This window comes from Amblyraja radiata, chromosome 26, assembly GCF_010909765.2.
Source record: "Amblyraja radiata isolate CabotCenter1 chromosome 26, sAmbRad1.1.pri, whole genome shotgun sequence".
In the NCBI taxonomy this organism is placed as follows: Eukaryota; Metazoa; Chordata; class Chondrichthyes; order Rajiformes; family Rajidae; genus Amblyraja; species Amblyraja radiata.
In genome coordinates this window covers 33023027-33033520 of record NC_045981.1, presented here as the reverse complement: position 1 = coordinate 33033520, position 10494 = coordinate 33023027, and the positions used below count along the sequence as shown (strand labels likewise).

Genomic DNA, 10494 nt, shown 5'->3' with positions numbered 1-10494 from the left:
CGACTTTCAGACAGCGGATCCCTCTAACCCGCCCGAAGACACGGAGTGACGGGCGCCAATGGCGGGGGGGGGAGAGGAGGGAGGAGTTTGCCCGGCGTCGCTGTCACGTGGTGCAACGGCGCCGCAAACGATAGGTCAGAACGGTCGCCGTGGCAACGCGGAGCGGCGGGTCGGTTGAGCGAGGAGGAGGAGGAGTGACGTTGAGTTGTGATCACGTGACCGTCAGACAAGGTCAGAGGTCGTTTCCTCAGCAAGATTAGCCCGTTCTTGTCAGTGACAACAAAATGGCTGCTGGTGCACCGTTATCAACAATTTACTAAACCCCCGGGGGGAGTGAAAGTGGCTCAAATTTTCCCACCCTCCCCCCGCCTATCTCCTTCCTTCCTTCCCTCCCCACTTCACACACCTCCGGCGTTTGTTTTTTTTTTCCGTCTCCGTAGTTGGATGTTTCCCCCTTCTCTTTGCACTTTAAATTGATGAGGTTTGTAGTGCGCGGCGGTACGCTGGCCGTCCGCGCCGTTGCTAGGGGCTGATCGTGCCGTCGAGGGGGCTGGGGCTGCTCTGAAGTGAGGCGGGTGGCGGCGCTGGTGCCCCCGCCGTGTGTTGGTGTTCGTGGCCGCCCACCGGCCGCAGCTCTCCCACACCTTCAGCCATTTAACGGTTTGGAGGATCTTTTTGTCACCTTATCCCCCCTCCCCTCGGATCCTTCCAGAGAACCCGAGTTTAAAGCTGCCAAAGAGCCTCAGGAAGAAATTCAAAGGTAAGCAGGCTACCCTCGACTTTATTTTGAGTGTTGCGCACGTTATTTCTTGCATTTAAATGCACGCAAACGCACATACGAGCCACGGGTTGACTTGAAGGGTTGTAAGAATTGCGTGGTCGGGAGTAAATTTGGTTTGACCTGCGTCGGTCTTTCAGCCGGTGAGTAGGTTGTGAATAGCTATGAAAGGGGGTTGCACCTTCTCCCGTGTTACTGATGAGCTAATGATTCAGGTTCAGTCCGTCAGGTCTTGGAATCTGTAGATCGGATGATACAAATCGTTTGCAAAACACAAAGTAACTCAGCGGGTCAGGCTGTATCTGTGGCGGGAATGGACAGGCGACGTTTCGGGTCAGAACCCTTCTCCAAAAATCGGTTCCCGGTCGAGTGTCAAACCCATGAAATGACAGGAACACCTTAATGAGATACCGCAGCTTGTTTCACAGACTTGCGAGCCGCGACAGTGAAATTAAACGGCAGGAATTCTGCAATGCTCGTTTTGATTCAGTGATTTCACAGTGGAAATATGATATTCAGGGGAGGGGGGTAGACAGTTTTTGAAGTTTTCGTGGATTTGTGGCGATTCAGTAGTAATCGCATTTCTGTTATTTAGCCTAGTGCTGAGCTCGAGTATTGGCTAGCTTCTGTTGTGGAGCCAAAGCGCTGGCATTTTTGGATCGTTGCCCACGTTGTCTCGTTCTCGTTCTCTCTCTCTCGCTCTCTCTCTCTCATACTGTATCATTTTTGATGGCTTCTGAGGTGGAATGTGCATTTTGAGATTGGCTGCGGTGTCGTGCCTGTTCCAGCTTTGAATGTTGCTCCAGTTATAATTAAATAAGCGATTAAAACATACAATCATGCAAAACCCACAGTAAGATCAATATGTGCCTACGTTCTGTATCAGAATGTTTTATATTTAGCGTTTTTAATTCACTGCAGCAATTTGTTAAAATGCAAGTGGCGTCAACCATTATTACAATTGTCATTAGATATTTTCCTTCTGTAGGAAGTGTTGAGAAAATAAATGCATTTCTGTGACCCCAAATTTTGCATTATTTTTTTAATCTGGTGTAGCCGAAGTAAATCTTTATTAAATCTAAATGTTTTTGTGCTTAAAATTTTGTCTCTGAAGAATTCAAGGTAATGTAATTAATGCATTTTGTGAAAATTGCCAGAACATCCAAATAATCTAATATATTTATAGAGTTACAATTTCCTGAAAAATTGTTGTAAAAAAGAGATTAAAGAAAGTGTTAGCTATTTTACAGGACATTTAATTAGGTCTGTGTAGGAATGTATAGACATATCAATCAGGAAAAAAAACTATTATGCCACTTCAAATTTGAAGTTGTTCCAAGAATTTAAACTTGCAGGTGAGGAGTTGTATGAAATAAGTCTCATTTATGCAAAGACTATTTCCCAAGTGGTTCAGCATGTAGTTGAATTATGTAGCTTAGCAATGTTCCAAGCTCAGTATCCACTTTGCTTTCAGTTAACTGATTTTCTCAGGTTAATTTGCTTCTGTATGTCTTATTGAAGTGAATATAGAAAGGAAATTTGGTCAAAGGACTCGATTCTGATCACTATCTGTTGGTGCAGGTTTAGGTATCAGCCTTGGTTGCAAAATCGGAGTTATTCACGTACAAGGTTTGCAAAGAAATATTGACCATATAATTGGGTGCGATAAAAGAGTGTGCCTGGTGGCCATGTAACGGCAATCCAGGAACGAGTCGGTGTCGAGGGAAGATGAAAGGAGGAAAAATAAAAATTGTTTGACTTGTGCCATACTTATAAAGAAAAATTGTGCCCTTTCTGTATTTGAGTTTTTCTTTAAATGTAAATCAGTAGCTGTCAACATTATTTTCAGAGGCCCTTGCTAAAACATTTTGCAAATCTTGTTAACTCTTGAAACTCTGTTTTTCTTGCTGCTGTTAATTGGATTTACAAGATCTGTGTTATGCTTTGGTTTTTGTGCAACACAAATGAAGTTTGTGGAAATAATATCCCCATTTGGTTCAAATAGTGTTAACTCTAAAATTACTGGTAATATTCTAAGTATTTTCAGAGATTCCAGTCATGCATATGTAGTAACTTGAAATGAGCTATTGCTGATTGCAATACAGTAATTTGGAGTCTTTTTCAACACTGTCAACTTTATGGTGCACTTGTGTTAATAAATCCTAAAGGATGATACCTAAAGGCAATTATTAAATATTGTACTGCAATGTTGGCTGAACAGGTGCTATTTGAATCAAACTCAAAATGTATAGAATGTCTTTATATCTTGTGGGGGGCATGGGGTGAGGTTGGAAAACACCATAAACATACCATCTACTAAGACATGCTTAGCCTCGAGCCACGCATGTGAAAATTAATCGATCTGTAACCTAAATAGTAAATGAATTGGATGATGGAGGGTGAGGAACTTGCCCATTATCAGCCCAACAGTAATGTCAGGTGTGGTTGGTGCTAACATACAGCATTGAAGGTCCAATGGAGACACAAACTGCAGTTGTTGAAATCTTGAGCAAAACAAACTGTTGGAGGAACACAGCGGATCAGGCAGCAAATTGAAGAGAATGGAGAGGCAATGTTTTGGTGGAATAGCGCCTCATTCTGCTCGAGTACCTTACAACCCAATAGTATGAATGTTGACTGCTCCAATTTCAATTGATACTGAATTATCTCAATGGGATTAGGATAGGTAAGGGGGAGGTGCAGCGAGACCTGGGTGTCCTTGTACACCAGTCACTGAAAGTTGGCGTGTAGGTACAGCAGGCAGTGAAGAAAGCTAATGGAATGTTGGCCTTCATAACAAGAGGATTTCAGTATAGGAGTAAAGAGGTTTTTCTGCAGTTGTATAGGGCTCTGGTAAGACCACACCTGGAGTATTGTGTACAGTTTGGGTCTCCTAATTTGAGGAAGGACATCCTTGTGATTGAGACAGTGCAGCGTAGGTTCACGAGATTGATCCCTGGGATGGCGGGACTGTCATATGAGGAAAGATTGAAAAGACTAGGCTTGTATTCACTCGAGTTTAGAAGGATGAGGGGGATCTTATAGAAACTTATTAAAGGACTGGACAAGCTAAATGCAGGAAAAATGTTCCCAATGTTGGGCAAGTCCAGAACCAGGGGCCACAGTCTTAGAATAAAGGGGAGGCCATTTAAGACTGAGGTGAGAAAAAACTTTTTCACCCAGAGAATTGTGAATTTGTGGAATTCCCTGCCACAGAGGGCAGTGGAGGCCAAATCACTGGATGGATTTAGGAGAGAGTTAGATAAAGCTCCAGGGGCTAGTGGAATCAAGGGATATGGGGAGAAGGCAGGCACGGGTTATTGATTGGGGACGATCAGCCATGATCACAATGAATGGCGGTTCTGGCTCGAAGGGCCGAATGGCCTCCTCCTGCACCTATTTTCTATGTTTCTATGTAACTCCAATTTCCCAACCCTTCAGACTGGAGTAGGGTGGGGAAAATGAAAACTGGAAAAGTAGTGGGGGTGGGACAAAGCCTGGCAAGTGATAGGTGGATAGAGGTAAGAGGGGCTTCATTGGCAAATTAGTGGATTCAGTGATGAAGATTAGAAGTGAATGGTAGACAAAAGGGTGTTGTATATGGAGAGGAATGAAAGGTAAAGCGGCGGGAGGGATCTGGGTGGGGGTGGGGGGGGGGGGGGTAAGAGGAAAATTGGGAGGCTTAGAAGAGAGATAATTGTACGAGGAAGGGAAATGAGCATGGTTTCGGGGGGGAGGGGATTGGTGGGAGAAAGGGAGGAATGGTTAGCAACAGGACATACAGCAGGCCTTGGCTGCAGAGCATGTGTTTATCAATCAGTCATCTAGTCTATGCTTGGTCTCGCTGATCTCAAGGAAGTCACATTGGGACCACTGAATGCAGTAGATGAGGTTTGAAGAGGTGCACATGAACCTCTGTCTAATCTGGAAGGGCTGCTGGAAACCCTGGATGGAATGGAGAGAGGAGGTGGTGCATTTCTTGCAGTTGGAGGGGAAAGTACCTAGTGAAGAGACGGATTGGATAGGAAGGGATCAGTGAAACAAGGAGTTATGGGGGGTGGGGGGTGGGGGAGCGTTTTTTACAAAGCAGAAAGAGGTGGTGACAAGAAGATGGAACTAGTGGTGGGATCATGTTCAACGTGGTGGTAGTATCAAGAAATTATATGATGGGTGTGGAGACTGGTGGGTTGAAGGGCGAGGACCATGAGAACACTTTGTTCTGTCTCGGAAGGTGAATTGAGCAGAAGGTATGGCAGGTATGACTATTTCAAGGATATTTTATTGTTTAATGTATTATTTATTGGTGCACAGCAGGAAGAATAGATGGAAGAAGAGTGATGTTTGGGGGTGGTGATATCTATAGCTAAAAATGTTGTGGACCTTCATAAATAGTGGTATAGACTTTAGAATGACTACTTTTGAGCAGCTTACCTCGCAAATGGTAATCTTTGATCTCTGTTGCATCTCAAAGGAAATTTGTTTTTTTTCAGTGGTCTTTTGCCGTCAAATTAATTAATATTCCAGCAATCAACAGTATATACAGATCCACCACCGTTTTCCCCCTGAAAATGTAGCGCTTAGGCCGGGTGAGGAGGCCTATCTCTACCTCATTGGGACTTCCGTACTGTTCGTCGGGTTGAATCTGCCCCCTGCGGTCAGGTCACTGGAACTCTGGCCCGGCCCAGCTGGAGACGGCAGATCCGTTTCCATAGCCGACTTTGTGGGCTGGTATCTTAATACCCCGGCAGCCTAAGCGGACTGTTCCAGTACCATTGGACATTTCTTGGAGGCCATGACCTCTGGTCCGGCAAATTGGTCAATCCAGAAAGGCTCTGGAACCAAGGGTGCTGGAAAATCGGTGGCAGACCTGTATCACTTGAGAGATTATGTTGATAACAAATAGCATTGTTTGCTCCAGATTTATTGAGGCACAAAGTTGCAAGTGGATGCTTGCAATAGGGTAATTGTGTAAACTCCTCGATGGAAACAGAAAGTCCATTTCCATCAGGCATAGCTCAGCCTGGCACATTTGAATCAATATTTGTCCAGAACTGTGGCAGAGTTTTGAGCACCACATCTTGGGTGACTGCCTGTGAAGTATCGAAAGAATCCTGGGCTCTCCTATGCAGGTAATGCATTAAAAAGATTATTTGAGACGCCATAAACAGATAAGAGATTCAATTGTAGCGTTTTGAAGGGCGGAAGTATTTATTTCTCAACCAACAATAGCATTGTCAATTACTTGATATTCATCGTAGCTGTTTATAGCCATTTGTTGTGTGTCAATTTGCTATTGTGCATTCCACATTACTACAGTTACTACATGACAGATTTACTCATTTGACTGTGAAAGGTTGAGAAACAATTCTGTAGACGCAATTCTTTTGTTTTTAGATGTGTGCCTGTTATTGCTTTTATATCCACACTTGCACAGTAGTTTAAGACCATTAGTTTGTTTTGAGATAAACCAATGTTGTCACAGACCAAGGTTATACCCAAATAAATTTGCAGCTTTTAAGAAAAAAGTTGCTTAAGTGTGAGGGTTGTTGCCCAACAATATTTCTTGAAGTGGAGCAATGTAAATTTCACAAAGAGAGAACATGAATTCTTCTCTTGTTTTACTTAAATCTGCTCCATTATATTCAAAAACAATTTTTTTGTGCTTTTAAAAAATGTACTGAGCAATTCTAATATGATAAAAATATTATCGAGTTGACACAGCATCATTGCAAGATTGTGTATTTACGCTCTAGGTCTTTTTAAAATATATTTTCATATACAGAATACACAGTGGGATGCCAACTTTATTACTCTCTGGAAGACCTCTGTGCAGTAACCTGTAAGTTAACAGGTTTGTCACGCATGTAATTAACATGATGTTTTACTGTTCCATTTTCACAGTATTTAACCATTATTGGTGCCACATGAAATCATGCAGAAGAGGTCTTGCAGGTGTAATTAGTTTTCGCGATAGATGGAAGATAGACAAAAAGCTGGAGTAACTCAGCGGGCGGGCAGCATTTCCGGACAGAAGGAATGGGTGACTTTTCGGGACGAGACCCTTCTTCAGACTGAAAGTCACGTGAAAGGGAAACGAGATATAGATGATGTAGAGAAATATAGATGTAGAGAGAAATTAATGAAAGATATGCAAAAAAGTAACGATGATAAAGGAAACGGGCCATCATTAGCTGTTTGTTGGGTGAAAACGAGAAGTTGGTACGATTTGGGTGGGGGAGGGATGGAGAAAGCGGGAATGCCGGTGTTACTTGAAATTAGAGAAATCAAGGTTCATACCACTGGGTTGTAAACTGCCCAAGCAAAATATGAGATGCAGTTCCTCCAGTTTGCGTCTTGTCTCACTCTGACAATGGTGGAGGCCTAGGACAGAAAGGTCAGTGTGGGAATGGGAAGGAGATTTAAAGCATTAAAGTAACTGGGAGATCAGATAAGTCCAGGCGGACTGAACAAAGGTGTTCAGCGAAACAATCGCTAAGTCTACATTTTGTCTCTGAATGTACCTCTGCGAAACCTGAAAGGACTGTTGGGTCCCTGGACAGAGTTGAGGGGAGAGCTATGTTTGTGTCTGGAACAAGAGCCAGGCTATTGGTGTATTCTCGTAATGCTTTCTGATAATTCTGCCGCTTGAATGCCAGGTCTCCGCGGAACTTCAGTGCAGTCAGCTTCTCCACATCATCAGCTGTCGAGAGTTTATCCACAAACCACTCACAGATGTTTCATCTCCTGTGGTTGCAGGAGAAGGTACCTAGGGACGGGTTGGCTTGGGTGGGAAGGGATGAGTTAACCAGGGTGTTGCAGAGCGACCGGTCTCTGCCGAAAGCAGAAAGGCGTAGAGATGGGAAGATGTGATTAGTGGTGGGATCTTGTTGGAGGATGCGAAAGTGTGTCGGATAATTACATGTTCTTGGTTCTTGGTTTCTTGGTCCTCCAAAATATTCCAACTGGAATTTAAACTGGAGGTGGTGGAGGGAGGACTTAAGCCAGAAAGGGTTATTAGGAAGAAAGAGCTACTTTAAATTTAGTTGCATCTGTTTTATGCGACGGCTGATGTGGTGAAAGGATAAGGACTCTGTCTCTGTCTGAAGAAGCGTCTTGATCCGAAACGTCACCCATTCCTTCTCTCCACAGATGCTGCCTGACCCGCTGAGTTACTCCAGCATTTTGTGTCCAACTTCGATTTAAACCAGCATCTGCAGTTCTTTCCTGCACAGGACTCTGCCTCTGTTGCGACGAAGGGGAGCAAGGGCGGAGCTGCAGGATGCCAAGGAGACACGTGTGAGGGCCTTGTCTACGATGAGAGAGGGGAACCACCATTCCCTAAAGAATTAGGACATCTCGGATGTCCTGGTATGGAACATCTCATCTTGGGCGCAGGTGCGGCATAGATGGAGTATTTGGGAGTAGGGGATAGAGTCTTTGCAGGAAGCAGGGTGGGTAAAAGTGTAGTCGACATAGTTGTGAGAGTCAGTGGGTTTGTAATAGACATCAGTCAATAGTCTACCTCCAGTGAGGGAGACTGAGACAAGAAAGGGGAGGAAAGTGTCAAAGATGGTCCAAGTGAATTTGAGTCTAGGATGGAAATTGGTGGTGAAGTTTTAATGAAGTCCATGGGTCCATGCAGGAGGTAGCACCGTCAATGTAAGTTGTCATGCAATCGTCAATGTATCGGAGATAGAGTTCGGGAATAGGGCCGGTGTACGCCTGGAACAGGGATTGTTCAACGTACCATACAAAGTCAGGCAAAGCTGAGCCCCATGTGGGTGCCTATAACTACGTCTTTGATGTGGAGGAAGTGCGAGGAGTCGAATGAGAAGTTGTTAAGGGTGAGGACCAGCTCCAGTAGTGTTAGTAGAGAGAAATTGGATGGCTATCCCTATAGATAGGGATCACATTAGATGGTTGCATGTGCTTCGGTGCATTGAAATAGCAGTTGTTTATGGCCTAAGTTAAAATAAGATTCTGATTTGGTTACTTAAAACAGCGTGGTTACTATTTCACATTTGGTACATCCAACCTTAACTAGACCGTTTACCAGAAGATGGGCACTTCTGCATTAACTAACAAGCTGAAGTGATCAAAGTGAAAAGTGATATGAAAAGCTAAATCTTCATTATTGTAGTAATATGCTGCTTTGGTATTAGCGCTGAACATCAATTTGTAAATCTAATTTAAGGGGATGTGAAAGATCTCATAGAAACATAATGGCCCATCACTCAAAGATGCAATCTGTGTCTTTGGTGCATTTTGGGACACCTTGGAGAATGAGTAAAAGGACTTGAAAAATGATATCCAACACAGAGTAACCAAAGCGAGATTGTGGTAGAATTAAGGGATCTCATCGCCATCACCGGAGGCCACCGGCTTGCATCTGAATCCACTCCGTCTTCCCCACCCGATGGTAGAACATGGCGGGGCACGCGATGAGAAGGTGGCCATTACTCCCTCTGGGGAAACCTGCAATTCCTACGTTGATCGCAGGGACACGCGAGAGCTGCCGAGGCTCTCCACGCCACCCGAGGTCGAGAGAGCTGCCGAGGCTAGCTGCTGTTTCGCAGTCGGCCCCGTCCGAGCAGCCCGCTCCATTCCTCCCCCTCCTCTCCCCCACACCCCCCTCATCTCCCGCCCCTTCCTCCTTCTCTCTCCATCCACTCCCTCTCCCCCTGCCCCTACCTCTTCGCCCTCTCTCCCCGATCCATCTCCCTCACCCCCCCCCTCACCCCCCCCCCTCACCCCCCCCCCTCACCCCCCCCCCTCACCCCCCCCCCCTCACCCCCCCCCCCCCACCCCCCCCCCCCCCTCACCCCCCCCCCCTCACCCCCCCTTCCTTTAGGAAGGAAAATGGAAGTTGTTGGCCTGGTTTTGAGCTTGTACCTAATATTTACTCAGCAGATGTGGGGGTTAGTGAGACAGTGTTGCCCACTTCTAACTGCTCTTGAGAAAATTATACTGAACTGTAATTTAACTGCAGGTGTTCTTTTAATGTTTTCATAACTGATTCATAGGAAATATTGTTAATTTGCATTGCATAAATCTGTATGATGTAATTGTGATAGGACAGTAGATTGAATTCTTGACAAGTTGGAATGGCAAATGTGATACACATTCAGCTCCATCCAAGACCATGAGAAATTACAGCGAATTGTGGATGCAGCCCAGACCATCATACAAACCAACCTCCCATCTATTGACTCTATGGTGTTCGGTAAGGCCAGCAGCATAATCAAGGATGAATCACACCCTGGCCACTCCCTCTTCGCCCTTCTCCCATCAGGCAAAAGGTACAGTGCAGTCAGAAAGTATTCAGACCCCTTCACTTTTTCCACATTTTGTTACATTACAGCATTATTTTAAAATTGATTAAATTCTTTTTTTTATCATCTATCTACACACAATACCCCAGAATGAAGAAGCAAAAATAGGTGTTTCGAAATTTTTGCAAAGTAATTAAAAAGAAATAACTGAAATATCACATTTACATAAGTATTCAGACCCTTTGCTTAGGTTCATCCTGTTTCCATTGATTATCCTTGAGATGTTTCTACAACTTGGAGTCCACCAGTGCTAAATTAAATTGATTGGACATGATTTGGAAAGGCACACACACCTGTCTATATAAGGTCCCATAGTTGACAGTGCATGTCAGAGCAAAAACCAAGCCATGAAGATAAAGGAATTGGCCGTAGACCTCAGAGACA

The 10494-nt window shown here is 44.5% G+C and overlaps 1 protein-coding gene across 8 annotated transcripts in view; it reads left to right on the top strand.

Annotated features, from left to right (window-relative positions):
- The first annotated feature begins 221 nt into the window (after positions 1-221).
- Positions 222-10494, top strand: part of tnrc6c (trinucleotide repeat containing adaptor 6C) — a 135892-nt gene continuing 125619 nt past the window's right edge. For 6 of the 8 annotated variants that reach the window (XM_033044631.1, XM_033044627.1, XM_033044630.1 and 3 more), the window contains exon 1: positions 223-760. The gene's annotated coding sequence lies outside the window, so the exon portion shown is untranslated. Of the gene's footprint in view, positions 761-10494 lie in introns of all 8 variants that reach the window. The other 2 variants (XM_033044629.1, XM_033044628.1) reach the window with 1 other exon arrangement.